Here is a 7,759-nt window from a genome sequence, read left to right as displayed (position 1 = left end):
CTAAATGGTCTAAAATTGTTTGATATATGAATAAATAAATAAAGCTCAAAATATTCGAATATTTAGGTATTTTTGAACATATCCTACCAAAATCTGTCACTCACTCTCGGTATATAACGAATGAGCGTGCGAAGAGAAGGCACGAAGAAGCAAGAGCTCGGGACTTCGCAAAATTCATACAACTTTTTAATCTAAAAGAAAGATAACTCAAAGGTAAATATAAATATTGTTCCAATTCTTAACCTCACTTTTAATAGAAAACATAAACAGATAAAAAATAAAAACATAAACCCAAACTTTTTAATATTTTCAGATTTATTTATACAGAGAGATGTAACGCAGTAGAATATTTATACGTTAAATCGAATGAAAACACCTTAACTAAACTAATAAAATGGAGTCATGAATATTGTTGTGTATTAGGGCTTATCGAAAGAAAAAAAAGTAATTGAATATTATTTTAATAATTGTTAATGAATAAATAGTAGGTTACTTATTTTTTATGTAGGTACGGATCCATTTGCTTCGAACTGTTTTTTCTGATCATTTATATACCGAAAATTAATGTTATTGTCAAGTAAAGAGCAATGTATCACTTCTAAATATTTCCTTGTAATTAAGTCACTAAAAAATATTTTAATGTCAACATTTGTCAAATATTATTATTGCAACATATTTTAAATTCACTTCCATTAATGTATATCTCACATTATATGATCAAATATTTGAAAAATTTCTCGTGACTAAGAAACTATCGAAAAAGTCTACTTTTTGCGATTTTTTAAATCTTCAAAGGCAATTAGGGGGGTAACAATATTTAAATGGAATTATCGCCATACAAGTATAAATAAGCTTTATTTGACCTATTTCTATTGATACTTTACATCTCCGAAAACGCTGGAAAATTAAAGAAATGCTTTTTTTTAGAAATTGCGCTTCATATGCTACGAATTTGGTTCCCAAACGAAAATCCCACAATTTTAATTGCATTTCTCATTTGTTGGTGATGACAAATTTGAGTTTTAAATTGTTTTTTTGAAAATATCTTAGACAGTGGAAAAAATTCCAAAACATGCAATATGATAAAAAACTATATATGAAACCTTGAGTACACTTTGATAAGAATCCTTAAAAATACAAATGTAAATTGAAATTAAATTCAGTAAATTAATATAAATTAAAATGATCTGAATACTTTCAATCAAAAATGCGATAAACAGAAATATGAAGAATATATCAAGAAAGAAAATGACCTACTTCTAAAAAAATTCATTAAAAATTAAACAAATATTTGCGTCCAGCTGAGACAAGAGGCGTGAATAAAGCAATGCAAACTGTTTCAAAAGATTAAATAATTCTAGTTTCCTCATTCTGTAGAAAAGTGACTTGTAAATAGGTTACTTTGGTGAGGTTCGCAAAATATATTTACACGTATCGCAATCACCTTCTTATTGTATCAATAAGGTTAAAAATTTGTCACAATTACTTTTCTTAATTAAAATTTCCTAGTCAACACACCAGATTAACAAAAAAAAATTTTCCGTATTTTATATTTACAGTAAAACCTTCCTTATCCGAGATATTGTCGACTAGTCCAAACTTGGATAATAGAGAAACTCGGATAAAATGAAATTTCAAATAAACAGAGTTTTAGGAATATCTGCTTTGGTTGGTTTATTTCGTTTCAACCTCGGATAATCGTGAACTCGGATAACGCGGGCTTAGATAAGCGAGGTTCTACTGTATTCGTTACTGAGGAAACAGCTTGGTCGAAATTGATTTGATACGGTTGAGGATTCAAATATTTCCTTAAAAGTCAGTCTTTTTAGTAAAACAAAATTATTGTTAATTCAAAATTAAAGTCGCCTATATTAAAAATATTAATTATAATATTTTGCTATAAAAATCTCACATTTTTTGGTTGAAAATGTTGTTAGAACCTGATTTTTTGGTCAGAGCTTAATCATCGTAGATACTGTAATAAACCAAACTTTTGTATTAAGATTCATCTTATTTTTTTCATTTACGAATTGCTTGCGACAAAAAAATAATCGTGTTTGTTTTCTGATGAATTTAAATGATAAGCATCATACTATATTATTATATATTTACCAATACAATCCAGGAAAACGGCAACAATGAGGAATAGAGTGCCGCCAGTGATCTGTATTTCTTCATTATACTCGATGACAGAAGTTGATGCTTATCTCCGAAAAAAGAAATTTCCTACAAGATGCTTTTGTCTATATACTTGTGAACTCTCGACATACCAGAAAACCGATTTTGATTTCCCGTCTCACTCTCTTTCCTCTCCTGCCACACCCACCCAAAAAAATCTGCACGTGGTATATGATTTGACGCTAGAACCTATCTCACTCGATTGTACACAAATTTTAGCCAGGAAAGCAAAAGCACGTTTATTTATAAAAAAATTTCATACAGTCGTTCTGTTCTGTTTTCTTGTATTCCTGCATGTCATCAAACAAACAGTGGCGTTTAAAAAATTATATCAACATACGCTCAGAGTTTAAGGACACGTTCTAGAAAAACAGATCTTATTTGGTCGAACTTGATCTCTTCCAAAGTTGTAATCATTGTTCAGATTAGGACGATAAATTTCGATAAATTTCCAATCTACAGAATGAACCTTCCCTCAAATAAGACGAGTTTTAAATACTATACATTAAAAATCTAAAAAAATTAACTTTTGTCAAATTACTATTTTTTATATTCCTGTCGATGAGTAGCTATTTATTTTATGTAAAAAATAACTTTTTCGAATTCCCTCAAATCTCGAAGTTCTGAGACTTCCTAATTCAGAAAAACTAGTTTTTACGTCGTTGTCGGTATAAAATTGAGGAAATTTAAATGAGATAGAAATATAACTTAAAACCCTTTTTTTTAATGCCTAGTAATCAAGTTGATGAGAAAAATTCCGAAAAATAAAATCAAGAATCTTACGACCAAATTTAGGTAGCTAACACAAAATATTCCCATTGCAATCTGAAAAAAAAGGATCGTCCTCTTCACCCTAAAAAAAAAGAAAGAAAATCATTCGTCTTTAATTTGAACGTTTAATTTCCGTCCTGTTTATTCCTACCATTATCAAATCACAATAAGAAACATTTGTAAAAAAATAATTACGTTTCGACTCTTATACAGCACTATTATCAAAGCAAAAAAAAAATAAAATTAAAAAAAAAAGAAATAAAATAGAAATTGAATAAAAGTAAATTAAAGCAAGGTAAGGTAAGGTAAGGTAAGGCGAGGTAAGGTATAAGGTAAGGTAAGTTAAGTTAGATTAAGGTACGATACGGTAAGGTAAATAGAGTTAACGTAAGGTAAGATAAGGTGAGATAAGCTAAGGCAAGGAAAGGTGGGGTAAGGTACGGTAAGGTATGCTAAGGGAAGGTAAGGTAAAGTAAAGTAAAATAAAATTATCTAAAATAAAAATTGGTTGTCTACATACATTTTTTCGTTGCTGATATTTTGAATAAAATAACAAAAAGTATGAACATTTCAAAATGTTTGCGAATATTCTTAAAATTTGATTGTACAGCAATTCGCAGTACTTAATACCCGAAACAATTTATACTCTTGACCCTTTCTTGGTCAAATAAAATATGCATACGGACAAATATATGAAACTAAAATTGTGCTCCCAAAAAATATTTTAAAAATTGTCGTAAATCCGTTTCTTTTAGGATGCATAGTTTTTGTTTTATTTGTAAAAATCTAAATTGAAAATAAAAAATAGCGAAATTTTGGGACAAACGACACATGCTACGAAAAAAAGAAACAATTAGGCAAAAGGTGTCAACTCTAGAAAGATTTCCAAATTTGTTATTAATCATTTTTCATGAATCCCGAAGTTTTTATTTTAATCGCAAAAGCCAACATGAAAAATTAATTTTATTTTTTGAAAGATGACGCAAAATATGGGGAAAAAAATAAATAAAATTCACTCACCCGAAAAGACTCTACAAATTTCTTATTCATTTGGAATTTCATAAATTTAATTTTTGAAAAAAACGACACAAGATGTGATAAAAGTGAAAAGACAAAAGTTGCTCAACCAAAAAGGATCTACATATTTGTTGTAAGCTTTTATCATGAGGGTACATTAAAAATAAAAAATAGAACTGTTTTCAAAAACGACGCAAATTACAATAACTGTTTATTTAATAAAATTTGTCACCAAAATAGTATCTAAATTGTATCTTAATTCAATATTAATGTAAAAATTAAAAACAAATTTTACCTTGTTTTCGAATATCTGAAAACAATCCTAGACCGACTTACATAATATTGTTACATAATGTAGAGAAATTAATTGGTAAACTAAAAGTAATTTTTTAACTAAAAAGCTTTAAGTTTAAGCAAAATGTAAAATAGTTCATTTTAAAGCCATCAATTTATTTTTAATTGAAAAGAATAATCTCGAACCAAGAAAATCTGTTTTTGAAAATAAAGTTCATTCTTAACCCTACCTCTGTAAATATTTTTTGGCAAGTCTGTCTTTAAAGGTGGATATTTGACGAACGGCCGTTTTTACACCATACTGATATAGTCAAAAAATTAAAAATTGTTACTTTAAGAAAAATCAAGATAAAAAAACTTTTCTTTATATAGTTAAACAAGATTATTTTGGCACAAGTACGACTATTCTATTCGTATCTTAATATTTTACCATCGGAGAAAAAAGTTAAAACAAAAAAAATGTCACTACTACAAGTTTGGTATACACCGTCAAAAGCTTGTCTGTCTGATCTTAAAATTCACCTGTTTTAGTAAAAATTACATCTTTCTTGGAAGAAAATGTAACTGTTTATTTGAAAATTCAACAATTTAGTTTGAAAGTAATACTTTTTAGTTAAAATTTTGCTGTTTTGTTAAAAATTTAACTAAATCGTAAAAAATTTACTTCTTGTTTAAATTTAATATTTTGCTGTAAAAAGGAAAACTCAAATCTTTTCTGGGTGAAAGTTTTTAAAAAAAATTTCGTTTTTTGTAAAAAATTCGTTTGTTCTTGTAGAAATTTCACCTTTTTTGGTGAAGAATGAAGCGATTGAGAGCGAATTTAAAGTTTTTGTTAAAAATTCATCATGTTTTGTTAAAAATTCGTCTTTTCGAGTTGAATTTTTTTTTGATGAAAATTATAATATTTTCTAAAAATTAAAAAAATATATAAATTCATCTGTTTTAAGAGTATTTTCATATTTTTTGGATAAAAATTCAACTATTTGGTAGAGAATTCATAATTTTCTTTAAAAAAAGGCATCCTTTTTGGTTCCAAATTCGTTTTTTGCGATTGAGAATTTCATTTCTTTCGTAAAAAGTTATTTCGTGTTCAAAAATTCATAGTTTGTCTTTGTACGATAATGTCGCATCGAATACAAATGTTAGTTATATAAGAAAAAACACAAAACTAAAAATAGTCAAGAAAAAAATCAAAAATCGCATTTTTAAAAACTAAAGAAATTGTCCTAAAATTTTATATTACTTTTTTACATATTTGGAAATTGTTTTAGGTATCTTGAAAATTTGTTTTTTTTTTTGCTTAAAATTTAGGATACTGCATTATTTACAAAATAAATCAAATAAGATGAATCTTTAGACTTCAAATTTAAAAACTAGGAAATAATGAACAAAAATTCATAATGATTATAAAAAATGCAAAGTTTTCATTAAAAATTGTAGAACTTAAATTTGAATTAAAAATGATTTCTTATATAGGAAAATTTATTTTAAGAGAGTTTCTAAAAAAGTTTTAAAACAATGCAGAACAGTATAGGTACTTAGTTGGAAGATTTAATACTGATAAGTGTTTTTTTAAGTTCAAGAACTCAGTTGTGTCACACGATGTTAAGCAGTTTCAAAAAAGATGACAAATAATAAATAATTATAAGATTCCAAAACAAAAATTATTTGATGTTCTTTTTTAAAGACATAGAAAAAATTGAATCTTCTTCCACAGGTTTGGCAAAAATACATAAGCTTTGTTGATATTCCTTAAACAATTTCTAGGGATCACTTATAGTAAAAAATTAATTTTTATAGGATTTGAGACAACCGCAAAACGCGAAAAACAGGCCTTTTTCACACTCTTTTGATATTAAAAATTCAAGGTAAAGTTTCTTAACCAGATATTTTTGATAAAAATTTAAAAAGTTGAAGCATTTTTATTAATATTGAGACCACTTTTTTTTATTAATATATATTTAATAAAAATTACCACAGATAAATAAAATAAGATGAAAACGTTGAAGCCATTATTCAAATACTTGAACTCTGAACTCAATACTGCAAGAAGAAACAGATGAATTAATTTTTCTTAATGTAGGCTATCTTATCGTGGTATTTTATAAGACCCCAGTGCCTTAAGTTAGTGGACATAGTTGTCAACGGTTTGTAACGTTCGTGGAGTATATGTATAAAAAAAAGGTTTTCCAAAATTTTTAAAATGTAGAGAGTTAAAGGATTTTAATTTTGGGCACCTCATTTATTTAAAAGCACCATATCCCGCAAATGACTAAATAAATTTTAATTAATATCGCAGGTTTCGCGCATAATTTGAAGGTATTTTTAGTGAATTAACAAACATAAGAGAAAAAGATTTAACAAATTAAAAAAAAAAAATTATTTTGAGAGCGTGCTTTAATTTTTTGTATACAAATTTTTGAATTCCCTATAATTTTCTGCGTGAATTAAAAAAAATGGATGGACACTTTTAACGTTTCGGAGATATAAAGTTTTTAGTGCTGCTGCGCGGCCTTAATATTTACACGCAACGAGAGGCCCAGTTTGTGATAGCTTTTAGAAAAAAATTCTGATTTGACTTTATATTTTGTTTTTAATAGAATTTTTCAAAATTTAGAATTGATATGTGCACTCGATTTTTTATTTTTAATATTTAATATTTTATGTTATTGCAAATAGAGGACGAATTTTGATCCTTTTCTTCTTTTTATTTCTTGTAAACAACATTTCTACCCTCAGTATCGTCTTAATAAACATGCATTATTAAACTTATAAATTATAAGCTATTCCTGCAAAAATGATTTAAATTTACTTGTTAGTTTAAAGATTCGCGTTTTCAAAAAAGTCGGGTCATAAAATTGAAAATCCTGCAGCTCCCTCAATTAAAATAATTTACAAAACTCATTGTCATCATAAACTATATTCAACTAAAATTAAATTTTGAACACGTTTCCTGAAAATCGATATAACTTCCTACCACTATGATATTTGCTTCAGGCGATATTTTATTATTTAAAAATCTTTGCGTCTAGAGAGAGATTTGAATTTCTCCGTTTACTCCAATCAGGTTACATTTTATTTTATTGATTATACCATACGTGTGATTATTGGAAAATCGTTCGATAATACTTCAAGCCCCTATCAGCGATAAACATTTACGAGTAAATGCCTGACGTAAGACAAGATGCTTTCTATAGCGCGGTTATAAGTACAAGCGAAATTATGAATTCATCCATTTTAATTGTTCGTTTCAAGCCTTAAGGGCAAAATTTCACACGAAAGGGTATTTGTCATTTACGTGTATACAATCCACTTCTTATCTTTTTTGTGCAAAATCGAGTCTCTTTTGAGTTTTCCGGTTTATAAATGTTCCAGTGTGGCGTTAGTTAACAGTGGCTGATTACTTTTTGAAACGCCAAAACCCCTCGACGATGAATGTACTACTTTGTGGAATTTTAATTGTCACGCATATCTGGATATCCAATTAGGTAGTTAAAAA

This window comes from Belonocnema kinseyi, chromosome 2 (assembly GCF_010883055.1).
Source record: "Belonocnema kinseyi isolate 2016_QV_RU_SX_M_011 chromosome 2, B_treatae_v1, whole genome shotgun sequence".
In the NCBI taxonomy this organism is placed as follows: Eukaryota; Metazoa; Arthropoda; class Insecta; order Hymenoptera; family Cynipidae; genus Belonocnema; species Belonocnema kinseyi.
Note: the sequence above shows the minus strand (reverse complement) of the source record.